Below are 15,949 nucleotides of genomic sequence, written 5' to 3'. Positions count from 1 at the left end.
CACACAGTTCTTATATTTGTGCAAAAATAATTTAACTGCTGGTATACTCAAAATAAACAATGAGCTGAAATATAGATAGAGGGATTGCACTACATTCTCATCATAAATATAATTAGATGAAATAAAAAAGTTGAAGCAAAACTTAAGCATGGTCCATTGGCTTTCCCTAAAGAGCATATGAGACTTTGAGGAGTTACTTCGTTGTAAGTGAAAAGTAACAAGAAACATCCTTTCATGGGATGGTTTTTATCTTGCCCTATAGTTCTTGTAACTGTTAAGAGACAAACCATCACAAAGATAACAGTAGTTTATGTGGCAGTATCTGTTTTAGAGGGCAAAGAGAAAGAAAAATTTTATGAGGAACTTGACAAGATCTTTCAAGTTATGTCAGTATATATATATATATGTATGTATGCATGTATATATATGTATGTATATATATATTCATATTTAGTGACTTCAGTAAGAAGGTGGTCTGTGAAAACTATTAGAAAATGAATTAGCATTAAAAATTAGCATTAAAAAATCTACAAGTCAAAGGCTTGTAGATTACTCAGGAGCCTTATGTTTGTATATCACAACAGCTTTTTTCAAGAATATAGTTGAAATGCTCTAAAAACGTAGAATTTAGAGCACCTCCTCTCTTTCTCTCTTTCCTTTTCTCCCCCTCCTCTCTTCTACTCTCTCATCTCTCCCCCTCCTTTCTTTTCCTTCTTTCCATCACTATCTCATTGCCTCTCTTTCTCTGTCTGTATGTCTCTGTTTCTCTGTCTCTGTCTCTCCACCCCTTCCCCCTCACTCTCTCTTGCACAATGTGCACACACACCCACACACAACTATATCTTTTTTTAATTTGTTTATTTTTTATTTAACTTTTAACATTCATTTTCACAAAATTTTGGGTTCCAAATTTTCTCCCCTTTTGTCCCCTCCCCCACCCCAAAACACCCAGCATTCTAATTGCCCCTATCACCAATTGGCCGTCTCTTCTATCATCCCTCTCTGCCCTTATCTCCATCTTCTCTTTTGTCTTGTAGGGCCACATAACTTTCTATACCCCTTTACCTGTATTTCTTGTTTCCTAGTAGCAAGAACAGTGCTCGACAGTTGTTCCTAAAACTTTGAGTTCCAACTTCTCTTCCTCCCTCCCTCCCTACCCCTTCCCTTTGGAAGGCAAGCAACAATATAGGCCATATCTGTGTAGTTTTGCAAATGAATTCCATAATAGTTGTGTTGTATAAGACTAACTATATTTCCCTCCATCCTATCCTGTCCCCCATTACTTCTATTCTCTCTTTTGATCCTGTCCCTCCCCATAAGTGTCGACCTCAAATTGCTCCGTCCTCCCCATGCCCTCCCTTCCATCATCACCCCCACCCTGCTTATCCCCTTATCCCCCACTTTCCTGTATTGTAAGATAGGTTTTCACACCAAAATGAGTGTGCATTTTATTCCTTCCTTTAGTGGAATGTGATGAGAGTAAACTTCATGTTTTTCTCTCACCTCCCTTCTTTTTCTCTCCACTGAAAAGTCTTTTGCTTGCCTCTTTTATGAGAGATAATTTGCCCATTCCATTTCTCCCTTTCTCCTCCCAATATAGTTCTCTCTCACTGCTTGATTTCATCTTTTTAAGATATGATCCCATCCTATTCAGCTCACTCTGTGCTGTGCTGTGTGTGTGTGTGTGTGTGTGTGTGTGTGTGTGTGTAATTCCCACCCACTACCCAGATACTGAAAAGTTTCAAGAGTTACAAATATTTTCTTTCCATGTAGGAATGTAAACAGTTCAACTTTAGTAAGTCCCTTATGACTTTTCTTTGCTGTTTACTTTTTCATGCTTCTCTTCATTCTTGTGTTTGAAGGTCAAATTTTCTTTTCAGCTCTGGTCTTTTCATCAAGAATGCTTGAAAGTCCCCAATTTCATTGAAAGACCATTTTTTCCCCTGAAGTATTATACTCAGTTTTGCTGGGTAGGTGATTCTTGGTTTTAGTCCTAGTTTCTTTGACTTTTGGAATATCATATTCCATGCCCTTCAATCCCTTAATGTAGAAGCTGCTAGATCTTGTGTTATCCTGATTGTATTTCCACAATACTTGAATTGTTTCTTTCTAGCTGCTTGAAATATTTTCTCCTTGACCAGGGAACTCTGGAATTTGGCCACAATGTTCCTAAGAATTTCTCTTTTTGGATCTCTTTCAGGCGGTGTTCTGTGGATTCCTTGAATATTTATTTTGCCCTGTGGTTCTAGAATCTCAGGGCAGTTTTCCTTGATAATTTCATGCAAGATGATGTCTAGGCTCTTTTTTTGATCATGGCTTTCAGGTAGTCCCATAAATTTTAAATTGTCTCTCCTGGATCTATTTTCTAGGTCAGTTGTTTTTCCAACGAGATATTTCACATTATCTTCCATTTTTTCTTTCTTTTGGTTTTGTTTTGTGATTTCTTGGTTTCTCATAAAGTCATTGGCCTCCATCTGTTCCATTCTAATTTTGAAAGAACTATTTTCTTCAGTGAGCTTTTGAACTTCCTTTTCCATTTGGCTAATTCTGCTTTTTAAAGCATTGTTCTCCTCATTGGCATTTTGAACCTCTTTTGCCAGTTGAGTTAGCCTATTTTTCAAGGTGTTATTTTCTTCAGCATTTTTTTGGGTCTTCTTTAGCAGGGTGTTGACCTGCTTTTCATGCTTTTCTTTCATCTCTCTCATTTCTCTTCCCAGTTTTTCCTCCACCTCTCTAACTTGATTTTCAAAATCCTTTTTGAGCTCTTCCATGGCCTGAGCCCATTGGGTGTTTGGGATACAGTAGCCTTTGAATGTCAAATGTAGCATTTTGTCTTTGATCCTGCAGATGATAGGGACCCACTGGAATTTATTGAGTAGTGGGTAACATGGTTAGATCTGAGCTTCAGAAAAATCATGTGAGTGGCTTAATTAGCCCACTATCCATATTGGCTATATCTTGGACAAATCATTTAAACTCTCAGTGTTTCAGTAACTCTTACAGTAAGACCGTAAATTGCATTGGTAGAGAGAGTTTAGTTCTCATAAATTCCTTATGCCAGTGAAATCATAAGTTAGGAATACCACCACCCACAAAAAGCATCATCAAAGTAGGTGTTAGGGGACACAATTATATCATGTTATCACCAGTAGGTTACTTTCCCAATGATTTGCATACTTCTTTGCCTTGTCTTAAAATGTTAATTGCTCAAGTTGCTTCTCAAAATATTATCAATATGAGAAGGTTATGACCTACAACTTCTTGTTCAGAGTTAGATGCCATGCTTGTTATAAACCCAAGGTTATTTCTACTGTTTAAAGATTATTAAATGTGATAGGAAAAAAGACAACAATGAATAAAAAATTGGCTATTGAACAGAATGTTAGAGAGGCAAATTAATTGGTTAAAAATCCTGAAGTTTTCTGACCATCCCTTTTGAAATGGTGTCTTAATTTGGCGGGTCCTATTCTTGATGTTTGACTGAGTATATACTGCATGCGGAGCACTGTTCCATATGGTGGGGGAGGGTTTATAGAATCATAGAATCTCAGCAGTCATTTAGTACAAACATCACCTGAATTTAAAATTTTATACCATATCTGACCCAAGTATTATTGTTTGTCATCAGGACCATCATCATCCCAATTACCCAGTCTCTCAACCTCTATGTCATTGACTTCTTAATTTAATTTATTCCATATATCTATTCTGTTATCAAATCTTCGAATTTCTTTCATCACAATATCTTTCATATCGATTTCCTCTCCATTCGCAAAACCTGGTGAAGTCTCTCATCACCTCAGTTTGTACTATTGCAATAACCTTCTGATTGGTGATACCTCAAGTTTCTCCTCACTCCTGTCTATCCTCCACACATCCAGTGTGATCTTTCTTAAGCCCAGGTCACTTCTTTTCTTTTTATCTTCACTTTTATCTTCAGGATAAAATGTAAGATAATATGTTTGGCTTTAACACCTTTCAAAACCTGGCCCTTTTCTACTTTTCCAGTCTTCTTATACTTTATTCCTTTCTATGTACTTAAAAATTCGGACCAAATCTCACCTACTGAATGGGACTTTCCCACCCCTCTTCCCTCTTTTAGAGAGATTTCCTCTTATTTACACTGTGTATCTTGTATGGACATAGTATTTTGTGTGTTGTCTCTCCCCTTAGAATATGAACTCCTTGAGGGCAGAGATCATATTCATATTTTTGCCTTTCTTTGTATCCTTAGCATTTGAGTGATTGATAAGTAGTTATTTTCTGCTCAGAAACTTCCAGTGAAAGGATTAAGTTTTGCCTGTCAAGGCACTGAGAAATTAGTCTGAGATTCTGAATACATGTGTGCATGTGCACACATACCTCAAGTATAAAGTATAAGTTGTACTTATGACATGTATTTTGTTTCTATGCAAATTCATTTAAGCATAATTTAGTTAATTCTAATAGATGACTCATGCATGAGCTTGTTCTATCAATAATTCCTTTGAGAACCTCCTTGTGGGACAGCGAGGTGTTGCAGTGAATAGAGCCCTGGCCTTGGAGTCAGGAGGACCTCAGTTCAATCTGGCCTCATACACTTGACACTGACTAGCTGTGTGACCTTGGGCAAGTCACTTAACCCCAAATGCATTGCCTTCCTCCCTCAAAAAACAAATAAATAAACAAACAAAAGTGCCTTCTTACTACCACATTCCCAAGTAAACTTTCTTTTCTGGATGTTAGTTATTATTTTTCTTTGGTCCTGTCTTCGTCTACTGTATTTTGTGTTACTTTTATCTTCTTGCTGCCCCCAAAAGGAGGAAAACAAGCATGGTGGTCTATCTGCTTCAGTGGGAAAAAGAAGCCGCCACTGTGATTCTTGACTCTCAGTTTTTATGAAAATAGTTGTAAAAATTACACCTTGCAATTCTAGCAGAGAGAGATTACACAAAGAATCTTCAATTGCAGTTGTCCTCAGCTATACTCTCAGATGGGTATTTGATGGATTTTCATTTCACTGATTTCTTCTTTTTCTTCTTTGTTGATAAAGGTGTTTAGAGTAATGAATTTACCCCTTAGGACTGCTTTGACTTCATCCCCCAAAGTTTGCTATTTTGTCTTATTTTTTAAATTAAATTTTTTATTGTTTCTATATTTTCTTTAGGGTTGTTAGTCAGCCTGCAATTTAATTTTAATCTTGTCAAAAGTCATTTATTGAATATTGTTTTATTATTTTGTGATCAGTAAATGATAATAACTAACATTTATGTGTGACCCTGTGCTTATGGCTACCATTGGCTAGGCCCTATTTTTGGTTCTTCTTTCCCTGTACTCTGCTATACACCTTCAGGTTCTAGGTTTTCCTGGTTACTTGATCCTCAGTTTGGAATGATCCTGTGAGATATATTTCCTATCTGAGATTTTCTGTCTGGATCCCTTACTGACTACAGGCTTATATTTGTCTCTTTGCCTGAATTCCAGCTGGCAAAATGTACTTACTGTACTTTCACTTTGGATTTCTTGATCATTTCTCACTCTGAGATTGAAAAAAAATCTGTGCTAGAGTAATTGTGAGAGAGCTAGGATGTTCTTCCACTTAATTTGCCATCTTAAGGAGAGTTACCCTGATATAGGCATTATTCATTCATTCACAGGATATTACCATTATATTCTGTCACTCTATCCATACATTTTAACAAATCCATATTAAATATCTTTGGGAAAGAAGCTTGTGAAATAACTGACAAGAAATAAGCCTTATTCCACGTAGCTAGTTTTGAATACACATTTTTTAGCAAAATACTGGGTTTTTGTTTGTTTTTTTCTTTTTCCCTCTCACCTTCTGCAACTTAGTTTCAGGTAGTGTTACATAATATATTTTTATTAGATTATTTGATTTCAAATATTTGCATTGTTTTATTAGAAAGTTATTACTTTTCTCTTAAATATATGCCTTCAAAATCTGATTTTTCATGGTTTATTAGAGTAATCTTCCCAGGCAGTTAGTTACATGTATCTGAAACTACAGTGTAAGTCTTGGCAAAATTTGGTTTAATTTGCTAAGATTCAATTTACATGTTACTTTTCAAGAAGTCTTTTTTATTTTTACTTTTGGTATAGACATCATTTATATCTGTTCTAAATTTATAGAGTATCATGCAAAGTATAAATTATTTTTTTACACCTTTTATTGATGCCATTTTCTTTATTTTCTCTCCCCACCCTCTTACTCCCACAAGCATGTTCTTCTCTCAGGATCTTGGTTTTCTCAAAATAACAGAAACTTTTGAAATAGAACCCATCTACCAGGCTGGTTCTTTGTTCATGACTGGGCATAGGCCCAGAGGTTTGTGATTCTTTGAGTCAGTCACAAGGTATTTCCTATATGGAATCACCTGCTTTTATCAGAGGAATCAAGTATGATAAATTTAAGATTAATTGATTCATTCATACCTAGTTTAGATATTTGTTTGGTTGATTGGATTGGTCAACTAGGTCTGGGACTTTTGACATTTAATTGGAGGTCAAGCCCCACCCTTAAATTTTCCTGCTTGATTTGCAGAGTAGTAGTAGTTGGAGCTGTGAGAGTGAATGAGGTTGTCAAAGGAGAGATTGTGAAAATTAAACAAAGTTAAGGACAGATCATTGGAAGAACATTTTTCTTTAGTCAGAATTAGGAGAGGAAACTAATGAAGGGGACTGAGCAGTGGTCAAAGAGAAAGGAGAATACTGTCAGCATTGTATAATTAAAGCCAAGAATGCTGAGTTTTTGAGACAGAGAGTGTGTTAGGCCAAGCAAAGTGGGCTCTTTTGCTGTTTTTGTTTTAGTATAATCAAGAAGAATAATGCCTCTATTTGAATGTGATTAAAGAAGATCTTCCCTACCCATTGATGGGCCTGCACATTGAGAGAAGCTTGTTTAGGGGAACTGTTTTGTAGGAGGGTCCCAAGTACATTTTGTTTTTTCTACTGAAGCATTGGGTTAGAGGGTCATGCCCTCTGACTCTGAAAAGTGTGTAAATACTCTGAGGGTGAGGTTTTATTTTGGGGCTTAGCTTTTGGAAGAAACTTTGTCTGCTGGAGGACACTCTGGGAAGCCTCTAAGGAGCCCCGCTGGCTTTGAAAACCCAGATGTTGGTGCTTCCATCTTTGGTAAAGATGTATGTATGCCAATGGTCAGGCAGTTTGGAAGTGGTGTTGGTTGATTTTTGATTTCTCTGACATTTTGATTTTGATTTTCTCTCGTACCTGTACTTGATTAAAGTAATTGTTAACCCCTCAAAAGTTGCCTTTCCTTTTAGAGAAGCAGATCAAAAAACCTGTGGTAGCAGGCCCCACTGTGTACGTTGGGGTGCTTACTGGTTAACAGTTTTGAATGCAGTAAAGTTATCAAAAAGGATAAGAAATGAATAAATGATAGAATATTTAGGTTTAGAAGTTGGTGACCTTTGAAAGACAAATTAACATAGTGTGTGTGTGTGTGTGTGTGTGTGTGTGTGTGTGTGTGTGTGTGTGTACACCAAAACCATCCTACATAGAGTTAAAGAGAGAGATGACATTAACGAAGTGGAGGCTTCTGATATACAAGCATACCTTAGAGTTATTGTGGGTTTGGTTCCAGACTACTATAATAAGGACGATATCATAATAACATGAGTCCTGTGAATTTTTCATTTTTACAGTACATATAAAACACATTATGCTTACACCATGCTGTAGTATATTAAGTATGCAATTGTATTATGTCTAAAAAAAAACCCCAATGTATTCATTAAAAATATTTTATTGCTAAAAAATGCTATCCATCACCTGAGCCTTAAACTATTTGTAATCATTTTGGTGGAGGGTCTTGCCTTGATGTTGCTGCCTGCTTACTGATCAGGGTGATTGTTACTGAAGGCTGGGGTAGCCATGGCAATTTCTTAAAATAAGACAACAATGAAGTTGCAGCAATGATTACTCTTTCACTTGAGCACTTAAAGACCATTGTAGGGTTATTTAATTGGCCTGCTTTTAGTATTGTGTTTCAGGGAATAGGGAGGCCCAAAGAAAGGGAGACAGGTGTGAAATAGTAGGTTGGTGGAGGAATTAGAATACATACAGCATTTATTGATTAAGTTCACCTTTTTTATATAGGTGTGGTTCATGGTACCCCAAAACAATTACAATAGTTACATCAAAGATCACTGATAAATGATCACCATAACAGATACAATAATAATGAAAAACTTTGAAATATTGTGAGAATTAACAAAATGTGACACAAAGACATGATGTAAGCACATGCTGTTAGAAAAATAGTGCTTATAGACTTGCTCAATACAGGTTGCTTCAAACCTTCAATTTGTTAAAAAAAAAAAAGCATTATCTGCAAAGCACAATAAAGTGAAGTGCAATAAAAAATGGTACGCCTTTAGATGTTTTTTTCCAAGAAGCTCATGTAACAAAGGGTACCTGTACAAAACCAATTTGTCATTATTTGTGCTAACTAGTATGATGGAAACACTGATTAGACTTACACTTTCCAACGCTAGGAATCAGACTTAATCAAATGTATGTAAACATTAGTTTATATTATCTCTTAGACAATCTGTACATTAACCCCACTAGGAACAATGCACCATCCTGATTTCCTAGGGCTTCTCAGTAAGCATATCTCATATTGGTACTCAGTGATAAAACTCCTCTGCCTAGCCAGAAATCCATGTGTCTCTGTCCAAGGTGGCTACCTAGCAAAGCTCTGTCAATTAATTAGCACTGCTTTCTAGAGAATGTAAGGGGGCTTGAGTTTCAAATGTAGGAATATAGGAGTCAGTCTTACTTGTAACCCAAGATCAGGCTGAAGCCTGGGCATTTTTGTGAGTTTCTATAGTTCTAGCTGTGACTGTTAGAGGGTTATACCCAAATTCTGATTGATAATTGATTACCTAAATTTATGATGAGAAGAAAATATCAATTCAATCTACTGTCATTAGCAACTGTTTATTCAGTTGTTTATTAGATTTGTGAGGAAACTTTTTTTTGTGAACAAATGGAAAGAGGAAAAGTGAATGAGGAAGCTGAGAATTTTTAAGGAATGAAAAAAGCAAATTGATGAAGCCCAGGCTTGATTACCATAACTTCCTAATTGAAATGTGAGACACAGTAGAAGTTGGAGTAGAGGCTGAAAGAGTGAAATCTGGAATAGTTCCTGTGGCTAATAAGATAAAACTGATAACAGTAGAAAAGTTTTATTGAATAGAGGTCTGAATTAGTGCTATCTTTCTTAGTTCCTAGGATTTTTCCTCCTAAATTAGAAAGTAGAAATGATCAATCTTTCCTGTCCATATTAGTCCCTATGTTTGGTAGCAAATCTCTCCAAATGAATGATTTTGTGGTAAATTAGTGTTCATAGTAAAAAAGGAAAAAAGAAAAATTACATGCACAAAACTTATCCAAATAAGATTTATTGAAGGATGTTTCTTTTTTTTACAGCAGACTGAAGCCTCAGAAGGGCTGGAAAGAGGGTATGCGGTAAATCTTTAAATCTGCATCAAGGTTTTTTTTTTTTTTTTGAAGGGGAAATGAGAAGATAGAGAGAATAGCAACTCTAAATAGGACTTCCCTCTGATATTTTTAAAAACACTATCGGCTGTATTTCTGATGTCTGTTAAGTGAATTCCTTTAATTAGTTTTTGGGGAATTTAGGACAGTGACTATTATAGAGATGAAGTATTTATCTGCTATCTCATGTCTCCAATCTAGACTTTAAGATCTTTAAGTTTTGTGATTGAGTAAATGGCATCAGTAGCATAAACTAGGATTTAAAGGTTCATTTTCTCCATCTTTCCTCATGGTCCATTGACAAATTTTGCCTGGGTGTACAAGTGTTTATGAAGTAGGAATTATGGAGATTGGGAGTATAAATCATGCCCCACCCCCAACCCAACCCCTGCCAGTTAAAAAAGGAACACAGACTCCACAAAAATAACTGTAATGATGGGAGAAAGATGAATATTACAATGTACGGAGAACAAACAATTGGAATAGGCAAAAATATCCCTAAAGAGTTCTTTCTCTTTCTAAATTACTTAGATTCAGAATGTAGTATCAAGTAAGAGGACAAAGGACTATTGGCTTTGGGATCTTTTGGGATTCTACATTGACTAGATTCTGGAAAAGGAAGGAGGGGGAATGTGTGAGTAAGGGAGAAAATCCACCTATAACAAATGGATTCTAATATTAGGGAAAACAGGAGCTATTCACTATGAGATTTCTTTTCTCCCCTTCTCTTCACCTTAAAACTCCTTGGCATCATCCCCCAATTTCTGTTTCCTTTACTCCAATCTGATGAAATGGTGATCCTTTTCTTCACCAAGGATAGCTTTTTGTACATCTTTCCTATCTTTTCTAGTAGACTGCCCACTCTAATCTTCAACTCCTATGTACTAGTTCCTTGCCTGATGCCAACAAACATGCCCAATTCTTCCCTATCCTAAAAAAGAAATCCTTATAAGACTCTACCTTCCTTTCTAGCTATCATTCTATATTGTTTACCCTGTTCTCAGTCAAATACCTAAAACAAAACAAAATGAAATAAACAAGCAAGCAAATGAAAAACCACCCTAGCACCATGCTTTCACTTCCTTTCCTCCCACTTTAAAATCCCTTGCAATGTGCCTTCTGCTCTCATTATTCAACTAGAACTATTCTCTCCAGAGTTATCAACGATTTCTTACTGACCAAATTTGATTTTTTTCAGTCCTTATCCTCTTTAATTTCTTTACATCCTTTTCTCTTGATTACCCTATCCTTTTGGATAGTCTCTTCTGTCTGGAATTTATTTCATGACAATATTTTCTCCTGATTCTCCTCCTACTGGTCTAACCCCTTCTCAGTCACCTATAATGGCTCATTGCCCATCATGCCCCCAACTGTGAGTGTCCCCACAGAAGTAGGAAAGTATAGATTTTATGTAGAAGTTGGAAAGTATAGATTTTATGCAAACCTTTGAAAAGTTCTTGATGTATCTCTGACATGTGACTCAGTCTCCCCCTAGAGCATACCTTCTTACATTTTGATGCCTCCTCCACTAACGTTCTGTTAGATCTGCTGGCAATGTTGATGTGTTAATCTGACTGTCTGCCACTGGATGGCAGCTAAGCTCTATCGATGCTATTGTGAATCTTATAAACATTAGATTCAAAAGAAAAAAAATCCTTAAATATGTCTTTGAATTGATTTGGTTTTATTAACCACTGAACATGAGATTTTACAGGCCATAAGTTACAGATGTTTTACAGTCTTGTTTGTAACTGGAATGTTTATCATCATATTTTTAAAAAAGAAAACAAAAAGGAAAAAGGTAAGTCAATCTAAGCCGTTAATTGCAGATATAGGAAATATTCAATACATGCAAAAACCACTAACTACTAGGAGAGTTCATGGATGTCACAAGTGACATTTTCTTACTATAAATGAGATTACAACAAAAATTCCCTCTGATAAATATATTTCTGATCTTCATCACATACCACATTTTCATAGCAGGCTTTACTTTTGAATATTGAATGATTTCAAATAGTTCACTGGAAAAAATATCCTTCACCTGGCTGATTCCATAAAATAATCAAAAGGATAAAAGAACCAGATTATATAATATAATAATATATAATTATATAATATAATCCAGATTATATGGCAGATAGTAAAAAAAAAAAAGACTTTAATAGCACTGGCTAAGATGATAGACAATCCTCTAATTTTAATGTCTGGAGTTAGATGGCACAGATTCAAATTCCATTTTTGCCATTTACTACCAATTTGCCATTTATTACCAATATTACCTAGAACAAATCATTTATATCCTCTGGGTCTTATTTTTCTCACCTTTAAAATGTTGAGTAGGACTATGATACCTTCAGGGTCATTTCCAATTCCAAATTCATAGATTTAAGAAACAACTGGGGAGCCAGTCTACCTGGCCAACACAGGTGACTCTACTAGGCCTCTATCCTCTTCTGTCTTTTATGAGGAATGGAAAGGATAGGCCCTAACTCTTTCCTGAACTTCTGTCCCTACCTTTTTTATTGTAATGAAATTTTATTTAAGCAGAAAGATAATTGCAATGTTTTTGATTGCTACATATTTTTATATAATCCACAAGACTTTTAAAGTTGAATAAAATATTTTCTAGAAGTAAACATTCTACAGGAAAACTTTTGTGATTTCTAAGTGATCTTTTTTATTTAAAATAATTCATTCATAGTATAAATAATTTATAAGAAAGTAGATTCCATTGGAATTCTTTCTGTAGTAATTATATTCTATTTTTTCCTTGAAGATTGCTGTTTCTAGCTTTGTATATTTTCTGGATTAGAAAAAAAGTAATTGACTGCCCTCCCTGATAAGTATTACCTAACTATTTAATACCTTCAAGTTTTATTTCTCATCTTTTGAAATTTTATTTTTTTATTAATTACATATAGAAACAATTTTTAACGCTCATTTAAAAATTCTTGAGTTTCAAATTCTCTCCTTCCCACCCTACCCTAGGAATTAGCATTGTATTTTATCAAGAGCTTTTTTTTGTATCCATTGAGATAATCATATAATTTTTGTTGTTTTTGTTATTGATATAGTTAGTTATGCTGATGGTTTTCCAAATATTGTATCAGCCCTGCATTTTTGGTATAAATCTTACCTGGTCACAGTGTATATTTGTGATATTTTTAGAATCTCCTTGCTATTATATTATTTAAAAGTTTTACATCAGTATTCATTAAAGAAATTGTTTTTGCAGTTTTCTGTTTTTGTTCTTCCTTGTGTAGGTATTAGTATCCTATTTCTGCCACAAAAGCAGATAGGGTTCCTTCTTTAGCTATTTCTCCAGATAGCTTATAAGTATTGGAATTAATTGTTCTTTAAATGTTTGGTAGAATTCACTTTTGAATCCTTCTGGTCTTAGGGAGTTCACTAATGACTTGTTCAATTCCTTTTTTCTAAGATGGTGCTGAGTATTCTATTTTCTCTTCTGTTAATCTGGGGAATTTACAGTTTCGTAAATATTCATCCATTTCACTTAAATTGTTAGATTTATTGGTATGTAATTGGGTAAGATAACTCCTAATAATGATGGTATATTCACTTTTTTCATTTTTGGTACTGGTAATATGGTTTTCTCTTTTAAAAAATCAAATTAACCAATGCTTTAACGATTTTATTGTTTTTAAAATAAAATCACCTTCTAGTTTTATTTATTAGTTGAATGTTTTTCTTATTTTTAATTTTATCAGTTTCTCCTTTGATTTCCATAACTTCCAATTTTGTGTTTAACTGGTGATTTTGTATTTGTTCTTTAAAATTTTTTTAGTTGTATGCCCAATTCATTGATCTGCTCTTTATTTTATGGATGGAAGCATTTAGAGTTATAAAATTTCCCCTTTGCTTTGACTTCATAACATAAATTTTGGTGTGTTGTCTCATTGTTTTTATTCTCTTTAGTAAAATTATTTATTATTTCTATGATTCTGTTCTTTGACCCATTTATTCTTTGGGATAAGATTATTTAGTTTCTAATTAATTTTTAACCTGTATTTCCATGACCTGTTATTAAATGTATTTTTATGGCATTATGATTTAAAAGGGATGAATTTAATATTTTGGCTTTTCTATATTTTATCATGAGGTTTTCATGCCCTAAAACATGCTCAGTTTTTGTGCAAGTGCTATGTACAACTGAAAAAAAAATACTTCTTTCTATTCCAATTCAATTTTCTCCAGAGGTCTGTCATAGTTACCTTTTCTAAAATTCTATTCATCTCCTTAACTACTCTCTTGTTTATTTTTTTGGCTGGAATTATCTAGATCTGAGAGGGGAAAGTGGGGGCCCCCATTAGTATAGTTTTACTGTCTATTTCCTTTTGTAACTCATTTAACTTTTCCTTTAAGAATCTGTATACTACGCCATCTGACACATATATGTTTAGTATTGATAGTACTTCATTATCTATGATACCTTTTTTAGCATGATGTAGTTTCCTTGCTCACCTCTTTTAATTATATCTATTTTTGCTTTTACTTTGTCTGAGATGATGATTGTTCCTCCTGCTCTTTTTTTTTTTTACTTCTACTAAAGTATGACATTTGTTCCATCCCTTTACTTTTACTCTCACATGTGTCTCTGTGTTTCAAGATGTGTTTTTTGTAAACAAAATATTGTCAGATTCTGGTTTTTAATCCATTCTACCATCTACTTCTGTTTTATGGATGAATTCATCCCATTCACATTCACAGTTATGATTACCAACTGTATATTTCCCTCCATCCTGTTTTCTTTCCTGTTTATCTTTCTTTCTCTCTTTTTTACCTTACCCCTTCTCAGAATGTCTGTTTTGCTTCTGACCCCTACCTTTCTTAATCTGCCTTCCCTTCTATCATTCTTCCCCTCTTTCCTTATTCCTTTCTTTTCCTATTTCTCAGCAGGATAAAATAATTTTTCTGTACCCAACAGAGTGTGTATATTATTACCTCTTTGAGCCACTTACAAGAAGAGTAAGGTTCAAGCATTGCCTACCCTTATCTCCCCTGTCTTCCCTTCCACTGTAAAAACTCTTCTTTTCATTTTGGCTTATCTATGGTTTGTTCATACGAAGTAATGAACCCATCTTATTTTTCTTTCTTTCCTTACTTGGCAAGGAGTGTTACCCGAAATCCCCTTGCAATTCTATAGTTTGTTTGCAAATCACTAATTTATATAACATGATTTATTACCAGTCTGTCTTTTTGCCTTGGCCTCAATTTTAATTGTGTAGTCTTAATTTGTTTCAAGATGCTGTTGGTGCTGTGAGCAATGACAAGAACGGTGATGATGTGCAAATAGAACATGAGCTAGGCTGAGGGATGATTATCCTTTGATACTTGAGGGGAAGGAAGGAGAGAAACTGAAAGCAGATGGGGTGGTGAAGAGAGCCAGAGAAAGCCGGGAGACAGATTAAGAAGCAGAATGTGCTAAGGGAAACCCAGACAGGGGTATAAATGGATTAGGTGAAAGACGCTGTACTTGCAATTTAGTCTATACAATTTCTGGCCAGCACACATTAGGATGCAATATAGCTGCTTGGTTTAGTGGGTAGGGTAAGGTAGGAAATGTGTAAAAGATTGGAGTAAATGATGAGAAATGATTTTTCTCTTGTGCCAGTTGTAGGGAAATCTCAGGAGCACTTATTTTGGGAACTTACTTCCCTTAATTTTTTGCCTCTGAAAGGGATTAGATTTTAATAGTTCCTATATATCTTTCAGCTCTTAGGGTCATATTCCTGCCTTTTTTATTCAAGTAGCTTATTTTAAGAATATGTTTTAAGAGACCCTTTTCTTATCTATCTTTATTTGTATGATATTATGTAATATAGCTCTTGGACTGTTGAAGATGATAGGTAATTTTATGCATATTGATAAATGAGATTGGTGCTGATACTACACTTGTAGTTAGTGTCAGACAGCTTAGCACTTATGTGCTTTTTAGTTATTTCATATGTGTTAATTTTATCTTCCCAGCCAGAGGGAAGGGAGGAAACAAGCATTTATTGAGTGCCTAATATGTGCCAGGCACTGTGTTAAGCACCTTAGAAATATTTTCTCATTTGATCCTTATGACTCTGGGAAGTAGGTGCTATTATGATCCCAGTTTTACATTTGAGGAAACTGAGACAGAGGTTAAGTGACCTGCCCAAGGTCACACAGGTAGTATGGATTTGAGGACAGATTTAAACTCAGATCTTCCTAACTCTAGACCCAGTGCTCTAAGCACTGCACAACTTCATGACCATTGTAGATTAAAAATTCCTTGAAGGTAGGGCCATGTCATACTTATGAGTCTCCACAGATGGTATTGGGCACATCGAAGACTTTCATGAAATCCTCATAAACCCATTATAAATATAGTTTATGTGGGTTTTACCTCAACTACTTTTTCCTTGTAAATCAGATC

General features: G+C 34.9%; 1 protein-coding gene across 1 annotated transcript in view; it reads left to right on the top strand.

Moving 5' to 3' along the window:
- Positions 1 to 15,949, top strand: part of DNAH5 (dynein axonemal heavy chain 5) — a 420,121-nt gene that overhangs the window by 74,350 nt on the left and 329,822 nt on the right. The window lies entirely within an intron of this gene.

This window comes from Notamacropus eugenii, chromosome 4 (assembly GCF_028372415.1).
Source record: "Notamacropus eugenii isolate mMacEug1 chromosome 4, mMacEug1.pri_v2, whole genome shotgun sequence".
Lineage (NCBI taxonomy): Eukaryota > Metazoa > Chordata > Mammalia > Diprotodontia > Macropodidae > Notamacropus > Notamacropus eugenii.
Note: the sequence above shows the minus strand (reverse complement) of the source record. Positions and strands in the feature narration are given on the sequence as shown.